At 35.2% G+C, this 15,340-nt stretch overlaps 1 protein-coding gene across 1 annotated transcript in view; it reads right to left on the bottom strand.

Moving 5' to 3' along the window:
- LOC123868526 (E3 ubiquitin-protein ligase MIB1) overlaps positions 1-15,340 on the bottom strand; it is a 201,531-nt gene that overhangs the window by 7,892 nt on the left and 178,299 nt on the right. The gene's annotated exons all lie outside the window — the stretch shown is intronic.

The raw sequence follows: 15,340 nt of genomic DNA, 5'->3' as shown, positions 1-15,340 counted from the left end.
AAATAAACCTTACGTGCTACCTACTACGTTAATCACATATTATTACTAATATGTACTTAAATTAAATTATTTTCTAAGTATTCACAGGTTTTGTGTTTTTTTTAGATAATCTATGACCAACTTCTTACAATATTAAGAACTTCTTACTTGGTACTTACAATATTAAGTTACTATGAACACTTCCTGAATCTTGATAACTTAGGCGAGAAGTAACCCTGCAGCATCAGGATTAAGGAGTTGGATCCAGAAATTTTTGGAAGTCGGTTAAAATGACACCTGACTCACCTAGTTTGTAAATTGTGCATTTTTTAAAATTTCCCCCCGGCCCATATCCCCTGTACTATAAAGTAAAAAATACTAATTAGCCCAATAGTTCAGACAAGTCGTGCTTGCATTGAGTAAGTTTTTGATGCTCAGTAGGTACCTACTCGAATAAATGAACATATTTATTAATTTCTTAATTGTCGAACTGTTTAAGTAGGTACCTACAGCCAACTATAAAGATGAGTTTTATTAACAAATTAAAAGGTTAGAGCAAATACAAAAGTTTATTTACATGTACCTACTGGTTAGGGCAGTTTTTCTCAACGCATGACATTGCTTCTCCCAAAGAAACACTTTATCAATTTATAACTAGCAACCCGCCCCGGTTTCACACGGGTAGCTTATAACAATTTTCGTAGAGAATAATGTGGCTTTCTACTGGTGAAAGAATTTTCAAAATCGGTTCAGTAGTTTCAGAAACTACTTCCTACAAACAAACTTACAAACTTTACCTCCTTATAATATTAGTATAAGTATTTATTTTTTAGAAACTAAGTAAAAATGTTTTTGTGTTGAGCCATAAATGTAATTAGTTTATTACCATAGTGAAAAGTTCGTAGAGCAACTTTTCTTTCAAGGTAGATGCTACCTATTCTCATCAATACACTAAAGAGTTTTTAGAGGCAGAGATTTAAGATGAATATAATTACTTATTTACTATTTACTTAGTTACTAGCTGATGCCCGCGACTTCGTCCGCGTGGATTTAGGTTTTTAAATATCCCGATGGGGTACTCTTTGATTTTCCGGGATAAAAAGTAGCCTATGACACTCTCTAGTTAGCTTGCACAAACCGTTGCTCCGTTGTGACGTGATTGAAGGACATAGCATAACATAACACAATCTAATAGTTATCATCACAAACCCATGGCAGGCCCACTAAATACTAAGCACGGATCCTCCTCCCAGAATAAGAAGGGGTTGGCCATCCACCATGCTGGCCAAGTGCGGTTTGGCGGACATCTAATATTAAACTAAACTAAATTAGATATTTACGCCATTGCTTTTAGGTGTGCCACTTGGGTATTCGGATAAGTGCTCAATGCAGAGTTATCTTTTAGATTTGACATGTATTTGTATGTCGTTGATATTATAAAAGCACTAGGCATGTGAAGTAGGTCACGGCCTAGCTGCAACTGCAAATATCAAACGATTTAGTTTGTTTCGCAACGCCGCGCTGGTCTAAGTCGCTAACCGGATAGGCAACTCTGGAGGGTTGGATACGGGAAACAATATCCATCTACTCGTATATTCTATACCAAACAGAATACCTACATAAATTATTATAATATGTGGAATTTATGAACGGACAGTCATTATATTTTAATGATTTTAAATAAAAAATTACGTCAGTATAGACGGGTTCTACTGTCTGTTAAAAATAGATAGATAGGCTCACTGACTGACATAATCCAGCTAAACCGCTGCGCTGCCAGCGCGTAAACGCGATCTGTGGCTGTAAATATCTAAAAATTAGAAATTCATTAAAATAACCTAACAATCTTCGAGGTCTCTATCATTCTTATACCTATTCTTTAGTGTACATATTTTTTGTCCTTGACACATTAAAAAAAACTCTAACTGGATGATTTCAGTACATTAAATATGTAGGCACGTGTAAGGTATGTAGGTAAGTATATTGAACATTTTAATTGGAGAAAGGTTTACTGTCGAATAACTGACCCACCCCGGCTTCGCTTGGGTGGATTTTCTGGAAACACCGTGGTACTTTCTTTTCTGCAGTAGACTATTTTATTTATTTATTTAGTGATAACATTAGTACAATAATCATAAGAAAATGTTGTTGCTAACAATGAACTTAGGTAAATCTATTGTGAATCTTTTATTTCAGAACTGGACTAGTAAAAGATTATTTATTTATTTATTTTGTGGGTATTGTTATACCAACTAAACCAACCAACCAAATGTTATATTTGGAGGAGAATTTGGCGTCCGTCGATCCCGGCTATGATCACTGACATCTAATAAATACTAATCGTTAAATCTAAAAGTCGAAATCATATTCTTAGTTGAGGCGGAGGCGCTCATGCGGAAGGCCATAGGGGATGGAAATTGGAAGCCCACCGCATAATTATTGTTCCAAGAAACGTCCTACTATTATTTGATTAAAAATGATTCAGTGTCAGAATAATCCATAGTAATATAATATCCCTACTCCATAGGAATATGTATTATAAATGCGAAAGTGTATGTGTCTGTGCTAATCCTATCTCTGTGCTAATTTTTCACAGTTTATCCGGTTAACTAACGATTTTGACGAAAGATACATAGTTTGTTGGTATCCCGAGGATGGACATAGACTGCTTTTTGTCCCGGAGAAACAAAGGAGTTATGGTTAAGGATAGTTTAAAGTCGTGAAATTGTTTTATTATGAATAAATCGGGGCTTTCTAGCATTGCAATTTGGGCAGTTAACTTGTGTTTATTATATCCGTATTTTATTACAATAACCACAAGAATAATTTATAATAAGTACCTATTGTCGCACCCACTCCTGGCACAAGCTTTACGCTTAATTGGAGGGGAAAGGGGAGTATTAGTCATGATGAGCATGGCTTATATTCTTTATAAAAAAAAACTAACACATTAAAAAATTACTTAATAAAAGCAAAATAATAAGGCTGCGGATGTCGTAACACTAAGTCAGTGATCAGACTTTACATATGTATGTAAAGTCTATGTATGTTTATGTGGATGTGTTGGTATGGGTTTAGTTTTATTCTACATACTCAGAAGTACAAGTAATCGTCATAAATTATACCGTCTTCATAAATATTAATACAGTGTGAAAATAACATTTACTGATAAACTAGCCGTATGCCCAGTGGGATTTCCCATCGGCTTCACTGAAACCATCTGACATTTTTCAGTAGTGAGTACTAAGATTTTTTTAATTTATGCCTAATTTGTTTTTAATAGGGGTACGAAAGGGATGAGTATGTAACTTATATGTTATATGTTATATTTCTTGTAATTTTTAGAGTTCCGTAGGTACCTTAAAAGGAAAAAACGGAACCCTTATAGGATCACTTTGTTGTCTGTCTGTCCGTCGGTCCGTCTGTCGTGTCTGACAAGAAAACCTATAGGGTACTTCCAATGAACCCTATAGATTTGAATCATGAAATATGGCAGGTAGGTAGGTCAAGTAAAAAATTCGAAAACCGTGAATTTGTAAAATTAATTAAAATTTGTAAAACAAAAAAAAAATTAAAATGTGTGTTAAAATTTAAAGTAACTTTACCAAATTCAGAATCATATGAAAGGGCTTTACCTGTATATGCTAAAACAGATTTTTATTTATTTTTATGCTTCATAGTTTTTGATTTATTTTGCAAAGTGTCGGAAAAATACCCGTGTACGGAACCCTCCGTGCGCGAATCTGACTCGCACTTGGCCGGCTTTTACTTTGTATTTCTAATTATTTCAAAAATAACGAACTTCCATCCCGAGCATCCATAAACATTCATCCCCTATTTAACGCCTTAGAAGATGAATCTTCAAAAATTCTTCTCATCGCTCATCTACTTCTACGTAATAAGATAAAGAAACTCCTGTGCAAAATTTCATACTTCTAGAATGACCAATACCCAAATCGATATAAAAATAAATAAATTATACCCAAAACCCACCGGTTTTGGGCATAATTTATCTCTCAGTTTCTGTTAAGAATTTTATAAAAATAAAAACGGAACCCATGATGTCACTGTGCTGTCTGTCTGTATTGGTAAGTTCGGGTTGCTTATCTCTATAAAATAATTTTCATGTCTTCTTGCTCAAACATTTTGTGCATACAAAAGTTCGATAATTTATAAGAGGTAGTAAGATTTATTACTAATCGAGATGATGACATTACAGTAGGTACCTGTTCTATTAGTCCGAAACTTTGGTTCTACATAAGTAGGTACAGTTACAAGTTCGGTTTAGTGTAATTTCGTATCTATAAGCACGCTGTTCTCTGTTTGCTCATAACAAGTATTAGGTAAATGCGGCATACTCCTGTAACTTCTCATCATGACATTGTGCTGAAAACGTATATCATTGGAGGCAGAGGTCGCGGCTGACAAGCGCCGCATTGAGTGTCTGTGTACATACGAAACAATCGAGTAGTGAATCATTGCGGGCTATGCATTGATCAATTGAGTGCTCCAGAATAGTTGCTAAGACCGTTCGCCTGCTTACTGATTCCACGTAATGAATAATTGACGTACGGTCGCGACAGTTTACGGCCCGATGCTGGTGAGATGCGAGTGATCATATTCTACAACATTGCGCTGATTCCCCGCGGATCCAGAATAGTAAGTTATGGAAATGTGCGTTTGGGGCAAGCAGCGGGCAACTGTGGCCAATAACAATGTCACATTAATATTCAACAGGCGCTCTTTGGACGTTCTGCGCTTCTGGCTCTGCGGGCAGCATCGCAATTCTTTACTAGGTAGCGCATCTTGCTGGATCACAAAATTTTATTAAAAACTAAAGAAAGTTCTTCTCAAAAAATATTTTATCGAGGAACGGTATGAATATCAATGGCTACCCTCGATGAGTTTCCTCAATATTTCGCATTCGAGTAATTTCACATAAGAGTAAATGTTTCCTGTTTACTGCCGTGAAACATTGTGATATCAAAAATGCTTGCAAAACTATGTTGCTTTCAAGTAGACAAAAGATGAGTTGGCTTTCGTCCCACTTGTTTGTCTGCGAAAGTTTGCCAAAATTCTTTTATTGACTAAGCGAACGTACAGGCGAGCTTTACAGCCAACAGCGGAAATTCTCGGCCACAATACGCTTGCACTAGTAGTTCAATAGTTCAACTATGCAAACATGAGTTCAATGCATATAGGTTCCTATCTACTCGTACTTTACTATCATTGGAAGTACATTATTTAGTTTTTAACTCCCGAACGCAAAAAGAGGGGCGTTATAAGTCTGACGTGTGTATCTGTGTATCTGTCTGTGGTATCGTAGCTCCTAAACTAATGAACCGATTTTAATTTAGTTTTTTTTTGTTTGAAAGGTGGCTTGATTGAGTGTTCTTAGCTATAATCCAAAAATATCAGTTCAGCCGTTTGAAAGTTATCAGCTCTTTTCTAGTTACTGTAACCTTCACTTGTCGGGGGTGTTATAAATTTACACTTGTTTACTATAGTTAGTGCGGTATATCTTCCGATTATGATACTATTTATGAAAATTTTTGATTATATTAAACCTGCTCGAGTACCTGTTTATCGTATTAATCTTTTATTGAGTTGGTTGTAAAACATTTTCAGGAGAGGTCAGTGAACGCTGAGGATTGTCAGATCTCGCAATGGAAACTATGTATAGCGTGACTACCCTGCGGGAGGTGACAGTGGTGGATGGTGTTCAACTAATAATAGCCTCCCCTCCAGCGCGATCATCGGAACGCTGACGGGAGCGCGCACATGTGGCGCCCGTCGACGGCGTCGTATTCTGCGTGTACGTTTATTTTGGATGCGGTCGTCACGCGGCGCGGTTTACAGTGCTCCTTACATAAGAGCCTCCGGCGAGTCCGCGATCGGGACTCGACCGTGCGCCGTGCACTTCGAATTGCCGCAAGCTGCAGGTCGGTGCACGTTTGAGTAACCGATCCGACCGAATGGACGCCCGCCATCGGATCTATTTCGGGAAAATACAAATTTGGAATGGATGGTACTCGCGACTCGAAAGCGAACTCCGCCGGTTGACTCCATTTTTAGACCTGGACTGCGCGTGCGCACTGATCCCGCCGCCAGTGCCCCACGGGCTGCCAAGAAGCTGTGTCGCTCGCTGCCACCTCGTCTTCGCAAGCTGCCTTCTCGTAGTGGTCGCTTTGCCATCCCGGTAGAGATGGCGCCATCGACATCGCGACCTTACAACCGTTGGTCGTCATCAACAATGTGACCTCAAAGGACACCGCTATACAAGGGAGAAGAACCATAGCCTTGCGCTAGTTCCGTGCTTCCTTACTTCCCATAGTATTCAACTCGTATGGAATGTAAAGAAGTATGGAGCTGCGCGGGTATGCCTGCGTGTTTCAATCGGATCGTCGTGCATACTTGTGAAACAATAAGGATCTATTTGTGTTTTTGATTTAAAAGTGTGATTGTTTATTTTATGTACAAAATGTGTGGGCAAAGTTGAACAACAACTATGGATTTCGTAAGAATTTTTTTACAGTCTTAATTTGTTGGAATACTAACTGAGAGTTCCGCTGATATTGCTTCATCTAATCATAATTTTAACACAACTTCTACTTATTTATTTACGTATAAAATTAAGAGTGTAAAGTGTTTGGAGTAAAAGTTTAACTTTTCCAGAAAAAGTAAGTAAGAACGGCAAGTCGTCGTAAAATAACATCTGGTGCGGTGTAGGTTACAGTTCTAGACTACGAGTAGGTACGTAAATAAACTGGCGTGATGCTGAGTAGATTTCCGGCTCCACGCAATATTATATGCCATAGAAAATTGAACATTATATTTAATATTTTACCGCATTAAACTCTATTAATTTGTATTATCGTTAGTTAAAATTATAAAATATAAAATAAAACGACGTATACGTATTATTCTCCTGCATATACTTACTTTAATTTAATGCAAAAGTCTATTAGCATAACACCAATTTTATGAAACAAAATATATTAAGTACGAATATGTATAACAATTAATTTACTATCTATATTTTTCTTATCAGACATTAGTTAACATATATTTCATAGATTCATGTTAACTATAAACTATAATATATTTAGTTCCTCTGCTGTATTTCAGATATATTTTATTTGCGTAAAGTTTGATGCGTTTAGAGCCGATTTTTCGATTGCTGGATAACTTTAACTCATGAATTAATTTGGCATGTTGTCAGACTTCCTAACAATCACTGTCAACGCCTCTTTATTCCTTAGATAAAAATTATTTGACGATTGAAAAATCGGCCCTTAAAAATATTTATTTGGAATCAATATTTAACGCGTTATTGAAGTCTATATATTTTTTAAATTACATTAATGTCTATTTATTAAAAAAATATATGTGAAAAAATAGCACCATGTGTCTATTGGGCCTGCAATTGGGCGCAAAATTTCAAATATTTCTTTTGTTTAAAGGTTCAACAGCAACTCGTGTGAGCAACGTGACATTGTCGGTGGTAAAAGTCGTAGCAAAAAAAAGGGGAGCACAAAAAGTGTCGGGGCCGCGCCTGCGCCACATCTGGAGGAACACTGCATCTCATTATGCGGATCCGTCGCGGCTCAATGGCCGCCTCGTCCGCTGCCCTGCCCGTGCCCGCCGGCCCGCTCTCACAATACATTATCGAGCTACGACCATCCACGCCTTGTTCAAGATGCTATTGTTTCTTGACAAATGATTCCCTACCCATTTATTGACTCAGTCATATGCTGTAAATCTACTCAGCTTTTCCAGTAATTCCAAGTAAATGTTAGTCATTCAACTTAGAATAACGCGAGGCACTAAGATGATGAAACGCGAAAATGTGGTTAATTCTGATCTCTAAACTTAGCTAAAATGACAGGTCTCAATCAAGTGCTTTTTCGCAGGGAGCATTGTGAAAGGAATAACAATACAATTAGGTCATTTTAAGTTTAGTTTAGAGATTATGTCAAACAGAATTAGCGACCACAGTGTGGCTAATTCTGACTAGCTATTGTATACGATCTCCAAACCAAACTACATTGACCGGTCTAAATCATTGAGTTATAAAATCTAATGGTATGCTTTTCAGCATGGAGTTATATGAAAAAGATAGTAACTTAGAGTAGGCAGTTCAGAGATTATGTACAATAGAAATAGTCACAATTCTATACTTGAGCTTTATCATTTACCTGATCCTTATGTAAATTTTGAGTGAACAATAGTACCGATTATGATGGCAACCAAATTTTTTGGGACTCGCATCTTTTTATCACTAATATAATATTTAATTTAAAACTGTCAAATCCCGTGATTTTAGGTACCAGTTTTGAACATAGTATTTAAGTTTGTAGAGTAGCACTAAGCGTCTTTATTAATTAATTTAAATTCATTTTCCATCCTTTTTTAGCACTATAGCACTGTAGCGCTAAAAAAAAGATGCCGATTCTCTAATAATTTAGAGAAAGATATCAGGTCGACGCCAATCTCATCACTGGAGTCAGAGTAAATCTGTTAACGGGCAAATGTCGTGATTAGTCATTAGATTAGACAGCTCTACATTTTGATGACAACTTCAGTAGGTAATGAGCTAGTTTACTGATGATTTATTTCTATTATTATATTATATCTTTATTAAATCACAGAATATCTTTTACCTTTCATTATTCATTCGAAAAAAAGATTTCCGTGGCAATCATATTTATAAAATTGTACAAAATATAACGAGTTATAAATAACAACCTAAGCTAAGGAAAATCTTCAACGATAGCTCTTTACCAAACCGCAAGCCCACCGAGAAACGATATAAAATTTTTCTGTATTCAGAGAAATGAACAAACAAGGAATGAAAAGTACAAGTAGGTATAATTATGATTTCTATTTCTACGAGTAGCATTTCATAGCATTCATTATTTATCAATTTTGTTCTTTGTTAGTTTTAGTGAATACCTAACTATTATAGGTAAATCTCAATACAAAACAGGAAATGTGAATGAGGCTAATGTTTACTTGAGTCTTTCTTCCAGAAGTTGCCCGTTTTTTTTAAATAAAAAATTAAACTTCGTTGGTTGGTTGGTAAGAGAAGCTCTATCGCAGAGTTATTTTTATTTAATATATGATATAACTAGATAATTAATATGAGTGTTATTTTCGCATTATGATAGGGATAGTATATTTAAACAGGTCATTTTAGTTTAGTTTACAGACTGTTTATCTACCTACAACTAACAGCCACACTGTTTAGTCCACGCGTTGTTAAGCTTGCTAAATAAAATGTTAAGCCCAATGACTTCTATGTATACTACGTTAAGCCACCGATTCATTATATCTTTTTAGCCTCATTCGTTTCAGCCTTCAATCTAGCGGGATGTAAAGTCGAAAGACGGTCAGAAGTGGATCATCGAAATATAATAGCACTTCAATGCCCATGCAATGAAGCACGAAAGTACGAAATTAGAGTTCGTTAATGTTTGCAATATCTAGTTACTATACCCAATCTTTAAAATTAATTTGCAATAAAATAATTGATTGGGTGACTAACCATTGGTTAAGTAACATATTATGTTGAGCCTCCAGCCTAAGGCTCAGCTGTCCGTCCGTCTCTCTGTTTGTCGGTCAGAGGACTAAATCTCAAGAACCGTAAAGGTTCTATTAGACGGACGTCTGATAAAGCACTGGTGGTGGAGAGTTGAAATTTTTACAATGTGTTTTCTATTGCCGCTATACCAAAAATGAAAATCAAGACTGCCGCCATGTAAAATAAATTAAATAGTAATCTTGTACTATGGCACGGAACCCTTCGTGTATCTCTGACTCACGCTTGACCGGTTTTTTATAAGCAAGACTAATACGGAACCATATCTTATGTGTCTCTGTTCTGGTCTGGGGAGAGGCGAAACTTATCGGCAAAGATGTAGCGCCAAGCGATTTAGCAATTTGGGACGCGATGCATCGATTGCAATCACATATTACTTTTGACTGTGATCTCACCTGGGGCTAAGTGACAATACAGTGAAAGCGGACTAAATGTTGCCGCGTAGAAACAAAGTAGGAGTAGGTATGGGTTTAATTAAACTGCCATAGATTTTCCAAGTTGGCCCGTTTTTACTGTACTGCCACTTACCCTATCTCTATGCACTTACACCTAGGTGAGATCGCAGTTAAAAGTAACAAATTGTCATTGAATTAAAAAAAAATGAAAAAGTTTACCTAAATAGCCCAGTTTAGGTACAGAAGTTTACAATAAAGGCGTCTGACATTTAGGATCTCATTAAATTATAAGGGTACGTAAACAGAACGCACATTAACCAGGTTCCTTTCATTGTTTCAAAACAAGAGGGGACGATGCGATGACGGGACTAGGGCAATGACAGCACACGCATTATAATCAGGGGCACACATACATACCTACATACAAAGACGTCAAGGCGCGGTCAACACTTTTAAGGGCATATACACATAGAGCATTTCTTAGAACTTGTCAAAAAGACTATCTTTTCGTTGCAGTTTTTCAGTTACAATTTATACAAAAAATGCAATTTTTAACTCCTTAGAGACTATGTGATAAGGGTTCCTTAATTTGTGGCATATACACATAAAAAAAACTTTAGGCTCAAAACGTTATATCTCTCAAAAATCTGATTCGTTGTCACATATCTGCTCCGCCCTACTTAAGTTAAGTGCATACCGTGCTTTAATGATTACAAATTGAACAAACAACAAAACCGTTATATTACGCAGTTCGCTTGTGTAAGTGTAGAAACTTTCACGCTTCATGTGTAAGGTTCTTAAAATCTCGAACAAGAGCTTAACTAAAGCATTCAATGCTGCATACTGCGCTATAAACCCACGAGCGACCCGATCTGCGCCCTTTAATAGTGCACGCCTTTTACTATCGCACAATGGCGTTTTCTATGAGAAAGGGATCTTGACCTACCAGTTAGTTCAGAGTGTACAATTCTCAAAATCACGTTGAAAAACAATTTATTCATGCAACGACTGTCGCTAACAAAAGAATGTAAAACTAGACAGGGGGATAATGAATACTAGTCCAACGATTTTAATAGAGTAACTTACATGCAATCCGGCTTAGTATTATATTTTTAATTGGACACCAAATGGATTCATGCATTTTAAAATTTCTCATTGTACGTACAAAAAATTATCCTCTTTCGTAAAACTTTGAAATTTTATCAATAAAGTACATGTTACCGGAAATGTATGAATACTGGTTGTTTACAATTACTTATTTATACAATGCCAAGCCAACTTAGGTACCTAATATGTTAATGAGATGTGTTCTTTTAGGCAGACGCGCTTAACCTACAAGTGAAATGGCGAATGCTCGTGAGGTGTATAACATCTGCCCCCAAAAACGTCACTTCATGATGACCACGACCCCTCTGCAAAGAGTGTTACGACGAAGAAGAAAAAGAGCATAACCTTAGGCTTCATCGTCACTTACGTTCTATTTGGTGTGATTGTAGTCAAGCACAAGCCTATGTAGTTAAATAATATAATAATTAATTTGTCACGGCATATTTATTGTTATAATTATCTACATCCGGAACCGGGAGTTCACTTAAAGTTGTGTAGTCATAGAAACGTCTGTGTAGTGCTAATAAAGAATTTCCATTAGAATTGATTCAGTTGGATTCAGTAGAAGTACCTAATTGAAAAATTTGTTGTATGAATTGAAAAAAATAGCTATACAGAAGTGTAGACGAAACTATCATAATAAGTTTAATTATATTTAGGTATAAGACTTAACATTAAGGATTAACCTATGCTTGTTGATATGTAACCATATGACGTCATATGGTTACGTATCAACAAGCATAAGTTATCATATAGCTACGAATACCCTCGCGATAGGGAGCAGCGCTGTCATGGTATTCATGTGGATGACGCGAAAATAGCCATCAGATTCTTTGGCACATTTCCAGAGGCCGCTGAAAGTTTCCTGACGACTGCCCTAAGCCAATGTACGAGTAGGTATAGCTTCTTACGAGTATGTGCATTTCGCTAGACGATATCAACTGCTTTCATTATTTTTATAGCTGAAGTTACAAACCCATACCTAATATTGTATTCTATTTATTTCGAACATTTTTATAGCGAATAATGTTCTTTTGCAACTACATATCGTTTATTATATTTTTATTATTACTATCTTTACTTACTTTGGTTGAATCAAGAAAGTTGTTTCAATGTGCTGTATTTTTTGACGAAAACATACGTAAATAATTTAATTTATTAATCTGCACTGATTTAAATAATAAAAAAATAAAGACTGGGAGAAGTGTCTCTATAACCATTATTACCAAATAATAATATTATATTTACTTACTTATTATGTAACTATTCAAAAATAAAATCCTACTAATGTTATAAATTCGAAAGTTCTTTATTTGTCCAGTTAAAACCTGAATCTACACGTAAACGTCTAGGCTACTTTTTATCCCGCCAAGATTTAAAAAAATGCTAAATCCACCTGAATAATTTTCTAAATCATCTAGACCTGTTCATTTTAAAACAGGTTTTTATTTATTTTTATGCATAGTAGATTTTGGCACATCGTGCAAAATGTCAGAAAAAATGCCCGAGTACGGAACCCTCGGTCCGCGAGTCAAACTCGCATTTGGCTGTTTTTTTTATAAACAGGGATTATTATTCTAATTTTTTTGTCGATGTATTGACCTCAAAGAACGAAATCTCTCAACTGGGGAAAAAACTGCTCAGACGTGTTGCGGTTTCTTTAAAACACCCACATCGCGAAATTCGTTTTATTGGCACTACCACTTATGAAAACGCTCCTGACGCGTTGTCATATAACCAGAACGACCACATAGCGAAATTCGTAAAATGACCTTCGTAATATTCGACCACAATACTTTTTTCACATTTCATGCTTGCCACAACATTCGTTATGGACGTCGTTGTAAGTGCCAGAACACGAATTTCGCGATGTGGATCTTAAAAAGAAACCAAAACGCGTTGTGGGCTGTTTATTTGATCACTGAGCGTTTTTAGACTTTATTAAGCCTGACATAATAGATGTACTTAATTACATAAGCTGAAAACTACTTAGGTGATTAAAAAATTCAGTAGGTAGGTACCAAAATACTTTTTAGAATATCTGTTTCGATGCAGTATTTTCTCTTTTACAGACATGGTATCATTTCGTTTGCCGAGCTCCAATATTATTCGATCCGATTTTGATGATTTGATCGGGATTAAGAGCATGAAAAATTTTAATCTTTTAAAAAAGTCACAATATTTCGTTGGCAGGAAACTAAAGATAGTTCAATAGGTAATTATGCAAGTCGCTTTTCTGTTTTGGTGGCACATAGGCATACTTTTTAGGAGATTTGAGAATAGTTAATTGATTAAAATTTTAATAAGTAGTTTGTTTAAGCGATAACTTATTTAGGTATATGGCAGAAAATGCTACCAACTTTACATTTCAAAGTTATTTAGTTATGTGACGTGACCATTTTGTTAACTTGACTCACTAAATAAAGCATTTTTTTTCTAAGACAAAATTCAAAAATTAATTACATATTTCAGACAAATTATTACGAATGACATAAGTACTTATTCTATATTCCGCAAGTTCAAAACAGTAAACATGGTTTAAGTACTTGAGAATTCCTTCATCGGTCTGCGGTTATTTGTTACAAACGAACTAAATCAAATTAAGCTTATTTTGGAAAGAATTTGTAGATGTATTACGAAGTAAATTCAATTAAAATTGTCTGGCACGTTCGATGCTGTTTCTTTTTCAGCTTTGTATAGAAAGTGTTATAAAAATAAGAAAACAACGCCTGAGCTAATTGACTGGAAAATATTTTCATCATTTTTGTGAAAATAAGTCTATTTCAAATTATCGTGTTGTTCAAGCTAAACTGAAAGGACTAATGTATATCTGTTTGTATTTGTTTTTTTTCATCTTATTGATTCTTCTTCGCGTTAGTGGTTTATTTGTGTTGATCAATATAATTATTATTAATCAATACAATTACAGCCAGTTCAAAATCTTTGTTTTTCTATCTTTTCCAGTAAAACATCTCTTCAAAATAATGGTTACTCCATATTCTGACTGATTTTTCCATCACACAAAATTATGCACCCTTCGAAATGATTTTGTAACTTACTACAGCCAGATAACATAAGATACAAATGCATGAAAATATAAGAACGCAAGAGTTTTCTAGGACCGTTAGTTATGACATCAAGAAAATAATCTGCACCGAGTTTTATGCAAATACCTTTTCCTTTTTTTTACCTTTAAATTTAAATTACCTTTAAAAATAAGTTTTCCTTTCACAGGGAATTAAAAAAGCACAGTAGTAATAAAGTCAATAGCGCGCCGCGCTCCTGTGGCGTCAAATCTTGTAACGACTTCATCGGGATGAAGACCAAGTCGTTTCAACTACTCAAAATAGATGGCGATACCAGTACGAAGATGGAAAGTGTGAAAGTGTATAAAATCAGAGATACATAATTATATTATACTCTAATCTGCAGTAATATTATACAGAAGTAAAGTTTAAATAAATAAAATTTGGATATGGGGGTAATTTCCGTACTAATGAATCCGACTCTGAAAATTCTTTCACTGATAAATAGCTATAGTTATATTATTATCCCTGAGTGCTAAAAGTTTTATGGCGAACGAAGTCCGGGGAAAAAGCTAGTTGTTTATTAGGTAGATATTTGTATACTCCAGTAATTAAATTGTAGAACGTTTTTCAGACACTGTTTGTTTTCTTGTTCAAACTGTTATTTCCTGACTCCGTTATATTACGCATAAACTCTTATACTAAATACCTACCTTCCATCCCAATTGTAAAAGTAATTATTATTATATTTACTCATTATGTACTTTAGAAATATTCTGATGTAAAACTTCGAAATTCAAAAACAGACCACAATCAGAGTGAACCAGTTGTTAATATTTTGCTTGATTGTCGTGATTATGAGTAGGTACTTATTGCATTAAAAAAATATTCCCTACAAACAATATTTGGAAAAGTTTCCCTTTATACCCTACGACGAAAATTTTTATTCAGTTAAGTATTTCAAGTAGTTTAGGAACAAAACTTACGACCAAGCTATCCCTTAGCCAACCTCAAAGAAAATCTACACAAAGGAAATAAATTCGTATATTTTTGGACTTATTTCATCAGCTATTTTGTAGGTATTTAAAAGCATTAGGTATTCACTGAATATTTGATATGCGAATTCAAAAAACGTATTAGTCCTTTAAATATATAAATAGTGCTGTAACTTACAAGTTATTTTTAAACTTAGATAGCTGTTTCCCGCGACTTCGTACGCGTGGTTGACTACA

The sequence above is a fragment of the Maniola jurtina genome, chromosome 1 (assembly GCF_905333055.1).
Source record: "Maniola jurtina chromosome 1, ilManJurt1.1, whole genome shotgun sequence".
Taxonomy (NCBI): domain Eukaryota; kingdom Metazoa; phylum Arthropoda; class Insecta; order Lepidoptera; family Nymphalidae; genus Maniola; species Maniola jurtina.
The sequence above is the reverse complement of the archived record's forward strand: the minus strand, read 5'-3'. Positions and strand labels throughout refer to the sequence as shown.